At 44.5% G+C, this 18,074-nt stretch overlaps 1 protein-coding gene across 1 annotated transcript in view; it reads left to right on the forward strand.

Annotated features, from left to right (window-relative positions):
• Positions 1-8,506, forward strand: part of LOC133381923 (zinc finger protein 420-like) — a 39,084-nt gene extending 30,578 nt beyond the window's left edge. Inside the window, exon 5 of the transcript XR_009761755.1 lies at positions 8,461-8,506. The gene's annotated coding sequence lies outside the window, so the exon portion shown is untranslated. The remainder of the gene's footprint in view (positions 1-8,460) is intronic.
• The last annotated feature ends 9,568 nt before the right edge of the window (positions 8,507-18,074 follow it).

Consider the following 18,074-nt stretch of genomic DNA (forward strand, 5'->3'; position numbering starts at 1 on the left):
TCAGGCCTGGTCATGGGACTGAAACGGCTTTGGTTGCTCTAGTGGATGACCTTCATAGGGAACTCGACAGGGGGAGTGTGTCCCTGTTGGTCCTTCTTGACCTCTCAGCGGCCTTTGATACCATTGATCATAGTATTCTCTTGGACCACCTCTCCGGGATGGGATTACGAGGTACTGTTTTGCAGTGGCTCCGTTCCTTCCTGGAGGGTAGAACACAGAGAGTTTCACTCGGTGACTTCTGTTCGGACCCTTGGCCACTACTGTACAGAGTCCCACAGGGTTCGGTGTTATCTCCGATGTTATTTAACATCTATATGAAGCTGCTGGGAGAGGTCATCCAGAGGTTTGGAGTTCGTTACCATCAATACGCTGATGATACTCAGCTTTATTTCTCCTTTCCTCCAGATGCTAAAGAAGCTGTCCGGCCCCTAAACCAGTGCCTGACTGCAGTGATGAACTGGATGAGGCTGAATAAGCTGAAACTAAATCCAGACAAAACAGACGTGCTTCTAGTTAGTCGAAAGACTGATCTGGAAATAGGGAACTTACCAGTGTTGGATGGGGTTACACTCCCCCTGAAGACCCAGGTTCGCAGTTTGGGTGTACTTCTGGATTCGGCCTTGACCCTGGAAGCCCAGGTTTTGGCGGTATCCAGAAGTGCATTTGCCCAGTTAAAACTGGTCCGCCAACTGCGCCCGTTTCTGGAGATTTCTGACCTAACGAAAGTAACACATGCCTTGGTTACATCCCGGCTGGATTATTGCAACACGCTCTATACAGGACTTCCCTTGAGAACAGCCCGACAGCTTAAATTGGTTCAAAGAGCAGCTGCCAGAATGCTAACAGGAGCTGGCTTACGAGCCCATACAACCCCACTCTTACAACAGCTACACTGGCTACCAATCTGCTACCGGGCTCATTTCAAGGTACTAGTTTTAACTTTTAAAGCCTTACATTGCTTGGGCCCTCTCTATCTGTTGAATCGTACTGTTAATGTGTACTAGAAACAAAGCTTTTTCGGTGGTTGCCCCTACACTTTGGAATGCCCTACCGATAGAGGTACGTTTCTCCCCCTCTCTTGCAGCTTTTCGCCGTCAGGTCAAAACGTTTTTATTTCATAAAGCTTTTAATTGTAATGTATAGATTGTTTTAGAAATCTTAATTTGTTGTCGGACTAATTATATAACTATGTTTTTTTTATCATGTTATTTTAATTTGTATATACAATTGTAGTTTCTGTTCGCCGCTCTGAATTTTCTGAAATAGAGTGGGATATAAATATATTAAATAAAATAACACCAACTGGACTATTTCATATATGAGCATGAGCAAGCATAATCCCATTATAACACATTTTAGCAGATTTTTTGCTAGGCTTCCTAGCCATCCCCCTGGATTCGTAGCCATCCCCACCAATCAAAATCACTACTCCGGTCAACATAAGCTACTTCTATTTGCTCAGCATGAGATATTATGGAGTTGGAATGGGATTCAATCTCTCCAGCTGAACTGTTTATGTAGGAACAATATTCGCTCCCAAGGATGGTGCAAGTCCCTCCGTCCGCAGGGAGCAAATTGTCCAGCGCCATCTTGTTTTGTAGAACCATTTTTCTTATTTGGGTTTGGGTTGCCAGGAGGGTCTTTATAGCCTTAGAGGCCACAGGGCTTCTTTGGTCTCATTTGCTAGAATTTCCACTACACATAGAAGTCTCAATACTCCAGAACCTACGGCGGCCGTGCCAGCCAAGGGCAGGAAAGACCCTATTACTGAGCCCATCGTTAAGGTCCTGTGGTTTTCTACGTTGCATTGTGTAGAGTGGCGAACAGGTTTTGAGTTCTCTTTTTTCTCTGATTGGTGAGGCTCTCTTGTTCCCGATTCTTCCAACTGGGAGTATCTGAGTAACCTTGATAGTTGGTATAAGCCAGGCAACATAGCAGGAGCCAATCCAATATTTTGGCAATATTTTATAGGCTTTATCTCCAGACCCAATAATGTCCTACTAGAGCTTCCCATGGGCCTTTCTGGAAGGGGGAAAGACCATGTTTTCCATGGTTGAACTTATTACATTTGGTAGTGGGGGCCAGCTATTCCCCGCCAAGGAACACCACCACCTGGATCATGAGGGTTGCTAGTCCCATTCCAAAAATGCGCTCCCCAATCGTTCAGGTATTTACAATCCCATGCCTGATGACCACCAGAATTGGTAAAGGCAGAACAATGGATCATATTATCAACAGAAACAGAACTCATCCAATTTTGGCAGGACATACCAAAGCCCATTTTGTTGGGCCACAGGGGCTATGTCCCAGGTAGAATTTGCGTTTAACCATTTCCATTCCATAGGCATAAAACTGGAATTGCTTTTTAATATGTTCTAATCGACTTGAAGGCATATAACAACAACAAACCTTTTTTAAAATGTTTTTAATCCTAGATTTTTTTGAAAGCTTTTTTAAAAAAAATGTTTTTAAAGATGTTTTGTTTTCGTGTATTTTAGAGTTTGTTTTTATGATTTATTGTTTTTGGTGCTTTTGTTTGCTGCCCTGGGCTCCTGCTGGAGGAAGGGTGGGATAGAAATCAAATAAATAAATAAAAATGGGGGTCCTGTCAGTGATGTTCTCTTCAGGCAAAGGGATGGGTACAAGGGCACCGCCTCCCTCCCCCCCCCCATGGGCAGGGAGTAGGGAGCATATCCAAGTTACTCACATTATAGATGGAAGCAATTCTTGTTGGGTTTAAGCGAGCTTGCATGGCCCCCCCTTTGACAGGGAGATGTTGCCTCTAACCAGTATTGGGGATATGTATATGTTTGTTTACCAAGATGTAACTTCCTCAAAGGGTGAGGTTATTTACTTCTTCCTCTTCCTTTGTTAGGGGATATTGATCCCTTTTTGCATATTCTCCATTAACCTCTAGCAGAGGGAACAGGCAGACGTTCCTTCCAGGAGCATCCTCACCAATGACTGAAAATGGACAGACTTCTGATTATTTTCTATCTAAGCTAGAGCCTATGTTTTCTTAAACATCTGAAGGTTGTGAGTAAAGACTCTTTATTCTTTTTACCTAAAAAGAATGTCTCTGTGACTTCTTTGATTAACTAGTGTGTATGGGAGGAAGGTGTGGGAGTGGTTTATTTTCATTCCACTGTTGCATATATCCTTTGCTAAGAAATAGGACTACATATTGTTCCTCTTTCATTTAAACCAGACAGCTTCTGTGGCCCAGAGTAAGCTGAGAATTAAACCTTTCCTCTTCTCCCTGGCATTTTGCATGTGTTTTTAAATTGTTTTTAAAAATGTGTTTTTAAATGTGTATTTGTATATTTGTTTTTAATGTTTTTAATTGTAAACTGCCTGGAATGCTTCAGCTATGGGGCGGTATACAAATGTAATAAATAAATAAATAATAAACCAGATTTGGGGTTTTTTTTTGTATTTTTAGCATGTCTGTTTCCCCCTTTGCTCTGCATCACACACTAGTTTTAAAAGACATTTTCTTACTGCTCTGTCTTCTCTGGGTTTTTTTCTTTTTGCAAACCAAGGGCCTGTTCACACAGGAGCTTAACTTCAACGTAAATATGTACCCAGTGGCGTGACTACGAGGGTGCGGGGAGTGCACACCATGGGGGGGACACCCAGAGCCGCCCACTTCGGGGCGAGGGAGGCGCGCCGGCGTTCCCAGGCCTGCTTCCCCTCCAGGCGCGCCGGTCCTCGCTCGGCTGCAGCGGCTAGCAGAACTCCCTCGGCGGCGGCGCAACGGCTTGTGGCCTGACGCCCACCAACCGCCTTCGCCACCCTCCCCTCCAGGGCTTCCTCTGATGGGGTGTTCGAGCTGTCTGAGAGCGCGGGCGGAGAGCGGGTGTGCGGGGGAAGGAGAGAGGTCGCCAGAGGAGCTGCTGCCTTCTCCACATGCGCCCTGCCGCCCGCCTGCCCCCCGCCCGCCTCCCGCCCCCATCATCGCCTCTCGCGCACCGCGTGGCCAAGCGTCGTCCAAAACGTCCTTTTTTAAAAAAGAGAAAAGCTCTAAAAACATCTTAAACGGCAATTCCAACACAGAGACAGACTGGCATAAAGTCTCTATTTAAAAGGCTTGTTGAAATAGGAAGGTCTTCAGTTGCTGCCGAAAAGATAACAAGAGATGGCGCCTGTCTGATATGCAGTCGGGTTGAGTTCTATGGGAGGAGTGTGTAGGATAAAGTAGGGTAGCCTGAGAGACACAAAGAGCGACTGAGGGACTAACCGACCCAAGGTCACCAAGCTGAGTGCCCGAGTTTGAAACCACGGATACTTAATGCTGTGCATCCAGGCGAAGATGAATCTGTCACTCTGAATATGGACATCTCTGCCTCCATATTTGTGGCTCCCTCTGTTTCCGATGCTCAGAGGTGAGCGCGGCACCATCCTCACGCAACAGGGAGATATTCGCAGGCTCAGGGAAACCCCAAAGCTTGGAGAAGTACAAAAATATTTTTGGGGTGGGTGATTTAAAGAGGTTGCCACCTACCCACCCAACAGCCCAAGGAGGACTGTGGGTGCTCAGTGGCTGCAGAACAGGGTTGGGGCAGGGAAAAGGGGATGGAATGGAGTATCCGGAAGAGAAGCACTTCACACTGCAACATTTTGTTGCCAGCTCCCTGGCTTTCATTTTCACAGTCGGTATAAACATTTCCCAAGGGAGTTTACCAGATCATAGAGACAGCAAAGGTGCATCACACTAATTAGCTCCTCAGCACCAAAGGCCCTAGACAGTTCTCTCTGGTGTTCTTAAAAATAGGTTCCCTATACACAGATCACTATCATCATGTCCAGTAACAAAAATCAGGTCCAGAGTGTGACCTGCCACATTAAAGTAAAGAAGCCAACAGAATCAGAGAAGAATTAGAATTATTTCTCAGTACGTTTTGTGGAAGATCCAAGACTGTGATTCATATGATCTACCTATAATTAACATGGTCAACCAGAAACAATTCTTAGGAGCTGAGGCCAACATAATAAGTAAATTTACCCCCCAAATTAAAATGAATCAAAAATGAATCAAACCAGCTCAATGTGGGGAGCACTGAGATCTGAGATGACAACATTATGCATTTAAGAGCAGAACTGGTGTATTGCAAGATCTCTCTCTGAGTTCATGCACATTTCAACCTGCCCAAGCAGTGGTGAACCTTTTTTGTTGTGTTTTGAACTCTAAATCCAGGAGCAGAGAGATACTGCCCATCACCAACGCAGTGTTTTTACACTGAAGTCACATCTCACTACTTGCTACTCCTGTTGTACAAACTCACAAAACCAGCACACATAAATAAAGCAAGCAACTAGTACCTTTGTCATGCTCTTTTGCAGGAGGGACAAGATCTGCCTCGCAAAAGGTATAACTCCACACAGGAAGAAAGCATTGCTTCCCCAAGGTCAAAAATTGATGTGTGTCTGTTCACAGGTCATCTGGTTCCTAACTGTTAGAGCCATACGACAATGGAACCAATGACCTAGAGAGGTAGTGGGCTCTCCGACACTGGAGGCATTCAAGAGGCAGCTGGACAGCCACCTGTCGGGACAGGAAAAGCATCAAGTTTTTATGGATCTATTAGCAGGCTTTATGCAGATGTCCATGTATTTAAAAATGGAGCAGACAGATTTGGCACAAAAAGAAAGACGATGAAATGCTCAGCAGCTAAATATTGTGGCAAAGCAAGAACAAAGTGAAAATACATTTTTACTTATTAGTGGTTAACATTCCCCAGCAAAACTGTGAGAAGTCTGTTTAGTAAGGTGGATGTGAAAAAAATTAATTTATTTCTATTTAACATCTATTTAACTGAAATTTTATACTGCTTAATCACAAACTACACGCGGTTTACATTACATCTAAACTATGTATTAAAGTCTAAAAAATACAGAAGCGCAGGGTATATTAACCCCCTTTAGGATGCACACCTTAACGTGGTGAGGGGGTTTGAGAGTGTTGAAGAAGCTGTGAGCAATGCCGTCAGGAGTCGGCTAGACTCCTAGCAGGGGCACCCATGGCAGAATGGTCAAAGCTGAGACACCAGACTAAGATGCATCCAAACTCAGAGGAAGGCAATGGTAAACCGCCTCTGAATACCTCTTACCATGAAAACCCTATGAACAGAGTATCCAAAATGCAACACGAGATAATGCTGGAAGATGAAACCCCCAGGTCAGAAGGCACTCACCGCACAAATCATCCATAACTGGCCACAGAGGACAATAACAGAACCTCCCTCTCCCAAAATGCAGGGGATTCCAGATTTTGAGAATGTTTTGACTACCAACTATGTTGGATGTAGGTGGATTTGTAACTATGTTGTTTACTTGTATTGTTTTGCATTTTATCGTGGGACATCCCATGGAGACATAAACATGTTTAAACAAGATGGGGAGGAGAATATATCAGTGGAGAAAAGCTCCGGCTCCTCCTGAGATTGGCCTGCCCTGTCAGTCCATGGAAAATAGTTTCCTGCGTCCTCAAACAGGTCAAGGCCAACTTTTGAAAGTCTAGTATAAAAGAGATAGGTTAGAATGGGAATCTTTGGAGGTGGACATACTAAATCTCTACCAGGGGGCTGGAGTGGCAGACTCCTAGCCACCATGACAGCCTTTTTGCTACGCGTAATTCTCCTTCAGTCGATTTTTCTTGTTACATGTTTTTAAGGGATCGTGTTCCTCTCCTTCCAGGAGCCTGTGTGGCTGCCGTTTCCCCGCCCCCCGCGTCTCATGGGTCAGTTGCCCTCCAGCCGTCCATCACAATCCCCCTGATCAAACAGCATCAACCCCTGTCTCCTGCCCCTATATACACTCTGCCCCTCATCTTCCCACTATCTCGAGGCTACCGGATGCAGGAGTGACCCTGCTTGAAATGTTTTGGCTGCATTAGACACCTTGGCAAAGGACGCGATTCACCAATATTCTGGACCGCCAGTTTTGTTTTCCTTTTGATTGCATACCCTCTGTTTCTTCTGCTTCAGCCTTTCTCATCTGTATTTCTCTTGAATAAACATCTGGATCAGATTTCCAGACTGTCGGGTCCCTGATCCTGCTCAACGAATGTCCATCCTTCCTGGTGGCTCCCAAACATTTTTTCCACAGACCACTTGAGAATGCCTGATGGTCTTGGCAGCGCACTTCGTGATCTTTTGGCCTGTTGTAGCAACTGTAATGCCCTTATTTTTATTCTTTCATTTCTTATATTTCCATAGAATTCAAAATGTAATACCATAAAATGCAATATAAGAAATTAATGAGAACATGCCATAGACTACCCGAATGAGGCTCACGGACCACTGCTGGCCCACGGACCACTGCTGGCCCACGGACCACCGCTTGGGAACCCCTGGCTTAGACCCCCTGGGAGATGCTTCCGTGTGGAAGACCAGGGAGAGGCTGGCAGCCCTTCTACTCCTGAGTAGACCACCATAAGGTAGCATGGGGCCCTGACCCAGGTGGCAAGTAAGCAGGCGGTGACCGGAAGAGAGCGAGGCGACGGTGCACTTGCCATCAGGGGCCCCTGTGATGCGTCCTTCCCTGGCTCTCCCTGTCAGGTTCCTACCTGCGCGTGGCTACTGCCTGTCACTAGGCACCACCAGGGACTCCACCAGTCCGGACCGCACTCTCATGGTTTACCTATCCGCTCTAGCACAGATCTCAACAGATCCCCCTGCTAGGCAACCACCAGTCACGTCCTAATACTAGTATTCCCAAAGACTCTGAATACTGGTATTGTTATTCTCTTCCCCGCTGCCACCATTTGTTACAGTTCCCCTTCAGCCTTGGTCATTACCTTACCCTCCCTTCTGGTCTGTGAAACCCCAGCCAAGGATCAGGCCTTTGGTAAACCAAATTAAGTATTTATTACAGATAACAAAGCTAACAAGATTAACAAGATTTCTTCTTAAGGCACATAAGCATATGGTTTTACTCAATACTAATCCGAACTCCACCTCCCTCCTGGTAAACAACTCTCTAAACCCCACCAAGCAATCCACTCTTTCTCTTCTCCCCCCAGATTCCACTCTCACTCTTCCTTTTATACATTCAGCCATTTTAAACACTCAGCCAATCATCTCGCATTCTACTGCCCATTCACTCCCCCTCCTCTTTCACTCCACTTACCATGTATCTTCTAAAACAACAACACTTACCATATATACATTAATATAGGAGCATCACAGCCCCCACCGCACAGGGGTGGCACTGAACCAAGGTGACACTGGGCACAGTGGACGGGGCTATGACAAGAGGCGGGGCTGCGGGGAACTTACTGATAAAAGAAATCAAGATTTATGTAATACATTACTAGATTTAAGTATGTCATATACAGACCACAGTCAGAGGATTTTTATTATCAGAAAATAACTGGAGGTTACAGTTAAAGAGTCAGCCACAAGCAATCTATATTATTATTGTTGTTTTTTTATAATTATCTTTTATTTTATTTTTCAGAATATAAGAACATAAGAAGAGCCTGCTGGATCAGGCCAGTGGCCCATCTAGTCCAGCATCCTGTTCTCACAGTGGCCAACCAGGTGCCTGGGGGAAGCCCGCAAGCAGGACCCAAGTGCAAGAACACTCTCCCCTCCTGAGGCTTCCGGCAACTGGTTTTCAGAAGCATGCTGCCTCTGACTAGGGTGGCAGAGCACAGCCATCACGGCTAGTAGCCATTGATAGCCCTGTCCTCCATGAATTTGTCTAATCTTCTTTTAAAGCCATCCAAGCTGGTGGCCATTACCGCATCTTGTGGGAGCAAATTCCATAGTTTAACTATGCGCTGAGTAAAGAAGTACTTCCTTTTGTCTGTCCTGAATCTTCCAACATTCAGCTTCTTTGAATGTCCACGAGTTCTAGTATTATGAGAGAGGGAGAAGAACTTTTCTCTATCCACTTTCTCAATGCCATGCATAATTTTATACATTTCTATCATGTCTCCTCTGACCCGCCTTTTCTCTAAACTAAAAAGCCCCAAATGCTGCAACCTTTCCTCGTAAGGGAGTCGCTCCATCCCCTTGATCATTCTGGTTGCCCTCTTCTGAACCTTTTCCAACTCTAGAATATCCTTTTTGAGATGAGGCGACCAGAACTGTACACAGTATTCCAAATGCGGCCGCACCATAGATTTATACAACGGCATTATGATATCGGCTGTTTTATTTTCAATACCTTTCCTAATTATCGCTAGCATGGAATTTGCCTTTTTCACAGCTGCCGCACACTGGGTCGACATTTTCATCGTGCTGTCCACTACAACCCCGAGGTCTCTCTCCTGGTCGGTCACCGCCAGTTCAGACCCCATGAGCGTATATGTGAAATTCAGATTTTTTGCTCCAATATGCATAATTTTACACTTGTTTATATTGAATTGCATTTGCCATTTTTCCGCCCATTCACTCAGTTTGGAGAGGTCTTTTTGGAGCTGTTCGCAATCCCTTTTTGTTTTAACAACCCTGAACAATTTAGTGTCATCAGCAAACTTGGCCACTTCACTGCTCACTCCTAATTCTAGGTCATTAATGAACAAGTTGAAAAGTACAGGTCCCAATACCGATCCTTGAGGGACTCCACTTTCTACAGCCCTCCATTGGGAGAACTGTCCGTTGATTCCTACTCTCTGCTTTCTGCTTCTTAACCAATTCCTTATCCACAAGAGGACCTCTCCTCTTATTCCATGACTGCTAAGCTTCCTCAGAAGCCTTTGGTGAGGTACCTTGTCAAACGCTTTTTGAAAGTCTAAGTACACTATGTCCACTGGATCACCTCGATCTATATGCTTGTTGACACTCTCAAAGAATTCTAATAGGTTACTGAGACAGGACTTTCCCTTGCAGAAGCCATGCTGGCTCTGCTTCAGCAAGGCTTGTTTTTCTATGTGCTTAGTTAATCTAGCTTTAATAATACTTTCTACCAGTTTTCCAGGGACAGAAGTTAAGCTAACTGGCCTGTAATTTCCGGGATCCCCTCTGGATCCCTTTTTGAAGATTGGCGTTACATTGGCCACTTTCCAGTCCTCAGGCACGGAGGAGGACCCAAGGGACAAGTTACATATTTTAGTTAGCAGATCAGCAATTTCACATTTGAGTTCTTTGAGAACTCTCGGGTGGATGCCATCCGGGCCCGGTGATTTGTCAGTTTTTATATTGTCCATTAAGCTTAGAACTTCCTCTCTCGTTACCACTATTTGTCTCAGTTCCTCAGAATCCCTTCCTGCAAATGTTAGTTCAGGTTCAGGGATCTGCCCTATATCTTCCACTGTGAAGACATGCAAAGAATTCATTTAGCTTCTCTGCAATCTCCTTATCGTTCTTTAGTACACCTTTGACTCCCTTATCATCCAAGGGTCCAATCGTGTCCCTAGATGGTCTCCTGCTTTGAATGTATTTATAGAATTTTTTGTTGTTGGTTTTTATGTTCTTAGCAATGTGCTCCTCAAATTCTTTTTTAGCATCCCTTGTTGTCTTCTTGCATTTCTTTTGCCAGAGTTTGTGTTCTTTTTTATTTTCTTCATTCGGACAAGACTTCCATTTTTTGAAGGAAGACTTTTTGCCTCTAAGAGTTTCCTTGACTTTGCTCGTTAACCATGCTGGCATCTTCTTGGCCCTGGCGGTACCTTTTCTGATCTGCGGTATGCACTCCAGTTGAGCTTCTAATAGAGTGTTTTTAAACAACTTCCAAGCATTTTCGAGTGATGTGACCCTCTGGACAGAAAAATGAAACAGAAAAATGAACAGTTAACAAACGTGGAGTACATTGTATATGCAAATGATGTTGATAATCCAATCTTGTGTCCAAACCTTAATAAAAACAAAATGACATCTTATAATTATTTTTCATGCATTGACTTTATTCTCTCTGCCGTTCTACATTTTCTCTGTGTTAGTGTGGAAGATAGACCCTCTCCATAGCGAGACCTGGGATATCAGGGGAGAGAACACTGGTCGAGTTTTGTTAATATAAACTAGGAACGGGTACCACACATCGTCAAATTTGTCTGTTTTTGGTAAGCTGCGAATTTTTCTATCGTGTTGCATGAGTTTTTCAGAAAGTGCTATTTCCCATCCTCTGCCCATCCATAGTCCAGTTGAAAGATCGTCTGCTAGTTTCCATTGAAGTGAGATTTCCATGCGGGCTGCCGCTAGCAACAGGATGACCAGGTCTTTGTGCACAATGGGTACTTTCCAATGTCCTGTATAGGACGCCAAGGCCAAAGCAGCATCCAGAGCTAGCAATTGCCATGTAATATCCGAGATTTTCCCAAAAACCACATTCCAGAACTTCATTACTGGCTTACAGTTCCACCACATGTGGCAAAAAGAGCCCACAACTTCACAAACTCTCCAACCTAAAGTGTTACCCATTGTGGCTGCTATAAGAACTTTATATATTGAAGCTGCTACACCTTTTGTCTCTGCAGCTGAGCTCGTACACATTTTCTCAAATGCTGTAAGTGTGTGTTAGTGTCGGCTCTTTTCCCTAGTTTGTGTGCTAATGAACGAATCTGGGCTACCTGCATCCAGTTATAGGATGTCTGTCCCAGTTTTCTGCACAATGAGACCTCTGATATGGGTTGGCCTTTTAGAAGTAGATCCTGAATCCTATATAAGCCTTTCTCTTCCCATCCTTTGTATTGAGCATATTTATCTTTATCCCTGAATTCAGGAAGGTCTAGACGGGGTAAGAGGAGAAAGGCTGGGTGCTAACGTTTTCCCCCAATGTTTCCATACCAAAAAGGTTGCCTGTAGGAAAGAGTTAGGACTCTGTTTAAGATGTGGCCATGATGGGGATAGAAATGGCCATGCTCAAATTGAGGGTACCGTCCTCTCCACCTCCATGGCTACCCACACTGTATCTTCGGAATTCCTAATGATATGCAAAAGCTGTTTGAGTTGGAAAGCATCATAATATAGTTTTAGATTCGGTACCCCCAAGCCTCCCATGTGTCTGGATCTAGATCTGGCCGTTGCACTTGTTGTATTGTATTTGTCCTTTGCGATAAATTTTTCTAGTATTTTCTGCCATTTGCCAAACCACTGTTTAGGTACTGAAATTGGGAGTACCTGGAAAAGAAACAATAATTTAGGTAAGATGACCATTTTGATGGCGGCTATCCTGCCCATCCAGGACAGTTTCAGATGCTGCCAACCCATCAGTTCTTTGACTATTGTCCTTGTGACTTTGTTGAAGTTGCGTCGCCTAAGTTGATTAAGATCTTTAGAGATCAATACTCCCAGATAGCAGAAACCACCATGGCTTAATCGAAAGCCTGAGTTGGTGCTTAACCGATTTTGTTCGGCCAGTGACATATGAAAGTATAACATCGCTGATTTTGAGTAATTGATCAATATTGTGATACTCTTCTGGAGCCTCTTTTATAAAGGGGATTGCCCTGTCCGGATTCTTAAGCATCAATAACACATCATCAGCAAACAAGTTAATAGTATGGTCTTTGCCTCCATCAGGGATGCCCTCTATCCCTGAGTTAAGGCTTCTATAGTGAGGGCAAATAATAACGGGGATAGAGGGCATCCTTGTTTAGTTCCCCTTCCCAATTCTGTACGGGGAGATTCTAGACCATTTGTGCATATTATTGCTGATGATTTTGAATATAGTTGGTCAATCAGATGTGAAAACGCTTTTCCAGACCAAAGCTGCAGAAAGTTTGTTAGTATTGATAACATGTATAATGTTCAGGACCCTGCGTATTGAATCTGCTATATTACATCTTGGCATAAACCCAGATTGATCTGGGGATATAACTTGTCTGATAAATACGTTCAGTCGCTTAGCTGTTATTGGAGTTAACAATTTGGCGTCTTGATTTATAAGTGCTATGGGGCGAGAGGAGTTCAGTGACTGGGGATCTCTGTCAGGCTTTAGTGGTACTATTATTTTTGAGTTACGCCAAGTGTCAGGTATTGCTCCCCCCGACATAATGCTGTTAAATAATTGAGTCAGCCAGGGAGCAAGATCCACTTTAAATGCCTTATAGAAGTCGCTGGTGAATCCATCATCGCCTGGAGCTTTGCCATTTTTCAGATACTTGATAGCATCGATGACTTCTTCAGTCGTCACTGGTTGATTCAAATATGACATCTGATCTGGAGAGAGATTTTTCAATTCTGTTTGTGCCAGATACTCCTCTATTTTGTGGTCATCTGGTTTGTCTGACGTGTATAGTTTTGAGTAGTATGTTGCAAATTCCTCATTAATTTTCCTGTAGTCCAGAAGCCAAGATCCATTTTCATTTTTAATTCCTGGGATGAGATTTCAAGATCGTTGCTTTTTAAGGGCATGAGCTAATCGTTTAGAACCCTTGTCACCAAATTCATAATATTGTCTTTTTGTATAGGCCATTGCCACATGTGCTTTTTCTGTTTCCAGGGATTGGAGTTCTGTTTGTTTAATATTCAGTGTTTGGCCTGTTTTCCTATCTCCAGACCTTTTAAACTCTTTGTCCAGTTTATCTATATCATCCAGGATACTTTTGACATATTTTTGACGTTCTCTCTTGAGGAAGCTGGCTTCCTTGATGCAATGCCCCCTTACAACTGCCTTCATAGCGTCCCAAATCACGTGCAACCCAACCTCCGGAGGGTTGTTTTCTTGGAAGTAATGATCAATGGTTTCCTTCATGTTGGAGCTGAAGTTTTCATTAGCGAGTAAAGTGGGGTTGAATTTCCATGAGGTAGTTTGCCTCAAGGTTGACTTTTTGTACAGTGTAAGTGATATTGGAGCATGGTCTGATACAGTATTTACTATTTCAGCCTCAATTACTCGCTCCCATGCCTCTTTATTGATGAAAATGTGATGCAACCTTGAATGTGAATGAAATCTGTGGGAGTAAAAAGTGTAATTTCTTTCTGAATGATGAAGCATTCTCCAAGGGTCCAGCAGGTTGTGGGATGCGTTGTTGCACTCCCTTGGTTTACTGTTGCTGCGATCCAGCCTGCTATGGAGGCAGCTATTAATGTATTCCCCAATAATGACTGGGCCGTGGGCAAAGTTCTCTATTGTCTCTAGTGTTGTTCTTAGATAGGTCAGTTGTCCTTTATTGGGAGCATATATGGAACAGAAAGTTAGTTGTTCTGCTTCGATCAAACCATTTACTATTACATAGCGACCATTTGGGTCCGATAAACTATCACCACTAGGGGGCACTTTTTAGCCACCAGGATGGCCACCCCCCTAGCTTTTGAAGTTCCTGCGGCACACACCTGCTCGCCTATCCAGCCCCCTTTCAGAAGTTTGCCCTGAAACCTTTTAGCCTGGTGAGTCTCTTGGAGGCAAATTATATCTGGAAGTTTGCGTTTGAGTGCTGTTCCTACGCTGGTGCGTTTGATGGGGGATCCCTAGCCATTGACATTGAGCGAGAGTATCTTTAGTGCACTAATCCTCATGTTCATAATATTGGGAAGGGAGAGTGAGAGTGTTCAAATGCGGTTTTGCTGTTTTGATACCAGAGAGATGGTGCCTTGCCTGTACTCCGAACCTTATCACCCCACGTGGGGAAGAAACTAAAGGGAACAGAGAGAACAAACCAACTGGCGAGGGCAGGCTGTCATCAGTTGACCGCCATGAGACAGCGCCGAGAATTGCCTCATCCCGCTCAGGCGGTGGGGGGATAGCGGGGACCATACTTACACGTAGGTCCTCTCCCTTCACGGACTGGTGGGAGAGATGTGGCTATGATAGCTTATATAATTCACTCAATTAACCCTGCATGCTTGTATGTAGATCAGAATCGGGTGCAGGTATGGATTGGTGCGCTCAACCATCAGTTTACCAGAGTAGGATCGCTGCTTCGGCTGCCCTCCCCTTCCACCTGTGCTATAGTGTCTTCTTTTGTTGTTCTGGCCTCTTTTACTCTTTTGACGTTCCCATGGAGTGCTCCCTTCATCCGAGTCAGAGACTTGTTTGTCCTGCTGTTTATTCTTGTCAGATGAGACGTGGAGACCGCAGAGTAATTGCCCTGCTGGCTTTCCTGGGATTGCTGTAAAGCATTTCCCTTCGTAGATCACCACCAGCTTAAAGGGGAATCCCCACCGATATCTAATTCCTGTCTCTCGTAGCGCAGCCGTATATGGTCTAAAGTTTTTCCGCTTGCTCAGCGTGTCGGGACTAAGATCTTGAAAGATATCAATTATATTGTTATTGTACTCGATTTCCCTAAGATTGCACAGTGCTTTGTAGATTTTCTCCTTTATTTTAAAATGCTCATATTTGATGATTATGTCCCTTGGAGGACCGTCAGGTTTAGGGCGAGCTCCCAGTGCCCTGTGTGCTCTGTTGATGTCTCCAAGCTGTCCATGGAGGCTCAGATTTCGGCAGTGAGCCGGGCAGCTTGGTACCAATTACATCTCATACGGAGGCTGCAACCCTAACTCCCTATTCATCAGCTCCCACTGGTGGTACACGCCCTGGTCACCTCTCGATTAGACTACTGCAATGCGCTCTACATGGGGTTACCCTTGAAAACGGTCCAGAAACTACAACTGGTGAAAAATGCGGCGGCTCAGTTGCTTACAAACAGCCGCCGCCGTGATCACATCACGCCACTATTATTTCACCTACATTGGCTGCCAGTTGTTTTCCGGGCCCAATTCAAGGTGTTGGTATTAACCTTTAAATCCCTATACGGTCTCGGCCCAGTTTATCTGAAGGAGCACCTCCAGTAGCACAAATTAAGCCGCCCAACCAGATCAGCCACACAGGGCCTTCTCTCAGTCCCACCAACGAAAACAGCTAGGTTGGTAGGGACTAGAGAGAGGGCATTTTCAGTGGCGGCCCCCACTCTCTGGAACTCCCTCCCATTCGATCTTCGCCATGCCCCTTCCCTGGATATATTTCGCCGGGCATTAAAAACTTGGCTTTAAGAACATAAGAACATAAGAAGAGCCTGCTGGATCAGGCCAGTGGCCCATCTAGTCCAGCATCCTGTTCTCACAGTGGCCAACCAGGTGCCTGGGGGAAGCCCGCAAGTAGGACCCGAGTGCAAGAACACTCTCCCCTCCTGAGGCTTCCGGCAACTGGTTTTCAGAAGCATGCTGCCTCTGACTAGGGTGGCAGAGCACAGCCATCACGGCTAGTAGCCATTGATAGCCCTGTCCTCCATGAATTTGTCTAATCTTCTTTTAAAGCCATCCAAGCTGGTGGCCATTACTGCATCTTGTGGGAGCAAATTCCATAGTTTAACTATGCGCTGAGTAAAGAAGTACTTCCTTTTGTCTGTCCTGAATCTTCCAACATTCAGCTTCTTTGAATGTCCACGAGTTCTAGTATTATGAGAGAGGGAGAAGAACTTTTCTCTATCCACTTTCTCAATGCCATGCATAATTTTATACACTTCTATCATGTCTCCTCTGACCCGCCTTTTCTCTAAACTAAAAAGCCCCAAATGCTGCAACCTTTCCTCGTAAGGGAGTCGCTCCATCCCCTTGATCATTCTGGTTGCCCTCTTCTGAACCTTTTCCAACTCTAGAATATCCTTTTTGAGATGAGGCGACCAGAACTGTACACAGTATTCCAAATGCGGCTGCACCATAGATTTATACAACGGCATTGTGATATCGGCTGTTTTATTTTCAATACCTTTCCTAATTATCGCTAGCATGGAATTTGCCTTTTTCGCAGCTGCCGCACACTGGGTCGACATTTTCATCGTGCTGTCCACTACAACCCCGAGGTCTCTCTCCTGGTCGGTCACCGCCAGTTCAGACCCCATGAGCGTATATGTGAAATTCAGATTTTTTGCTCCAATATGCATAATTTTACACTTGTTTATATTGAATTGCATTTGCCATTTTTCCGCCCATTCACTCAGTTTGGAGAGGTCTTTTTGGAGCTGTTCGCAATCCCTTTTTGTTTTAACAACCCTGAACAATTTAGTGTCATCAGCAAACTTGGCCACTTCACTGCTCACTCCTAATTCTAGGTCATTAATGAACAAGTTGAAAAGTACAGGTCCCAATACCGATCCTTGAGGGACTCCACTTTCTACAGCCCTCCATTGGGAGAACTGTCCGTTTATTCCTACTCTCTGCTTTCTGCTTCTTAACCAATTCCTTATCCACAAGAGGACCTCTCCTCTTATTCCATGACTGCTAAGCTTCCTCAGAAGCCTTTGGTGAGGTACCTTGTCAAACGCTTTTTGAAAGTCTAAGTACACTATGTCCACTGGATCACCTCTATCTATATGCTTGTTGACACTCTCAAAGAATTCTAATAGGTTACTGAGACAGGACTTTCCCTTGCAGAAGCCATGCTGGCTCTGCTTCAGCAAGGCTTGTTCTTCTATGTGCTTAGTTAATCTAGCTTTAATCATACTTTCTACCAGTTTTCCAGGGACAGAAGTTAAGCTAACTGGCCTGTAATTTCCGGGATCCCCTCTGGATCCCTTTTTGAAGATTGACGTTACATTGGCCACTTTCCAGTCCTCAGGCACGGAGGAGGACCCAAGGGACAAGTTACATATTTTAGTTAGCAGATCAGCAATTTCACATTTGAGTTCTTTGAGAACTCTCGGGTGGATGCCATCCGGGCCCGGTGATTTGTCAGTTTTTATATTGTCCATTAAGCTTACAACTTCCTCTCTCGTTACCACTATTTGTCTCAGTTCCTCAGAATCCCTTCCTGCAAATGTTAGTTCAGGTTCAGGGATCTGCCCTATATCTTCCACTGTGAAGACAGATGCAAAGAATTCATTTAGCTTCTCTGCAATCTCCTTATCGTTCTTTAGTACACCTTTGACTCCCTTATCATCCAAGGGTCCAATTGTCTCCCTAGATGGTCTCCTGCTTTGAATGTATTGATAGAATTTTTTGTTGTTGGTTTTTATGTTCTTAGCAATGTGCTCCTCAAATTCTTTTTTAGCATCCCTTATTGTCTACTTGCATTTCTTTTGCCAGAATTTGTGTTCTTTTTTATTTTCTTCATTCGGACAAGACTTCCATTTTCTGAAGGAAGACTTTTTGCCTCTAAGAGCTTCCTTGACTTTGCTCGTTAACCATGCTGGCATCTTCTTGGCCCTGGCGGTACCTTTTCTGATCTGCGGTATGCACTCCAGTTGA

Source organism: Rhineura floridana, chromosome 3 (assembly GCF_030035675.1).
Source record: "Rhineura floridana isolate rRhiFlo1 chromosome 3, rRhiFlo1.hap2, whole genome shotgun sequence".
NCBI classification, from domain to species: domain Eukaryota; kingdom Metazoa; phylum Chordata; class Lepidosauria; order Squamata; family Rhineuridae; genus Rhineura; species Rhineura floridana.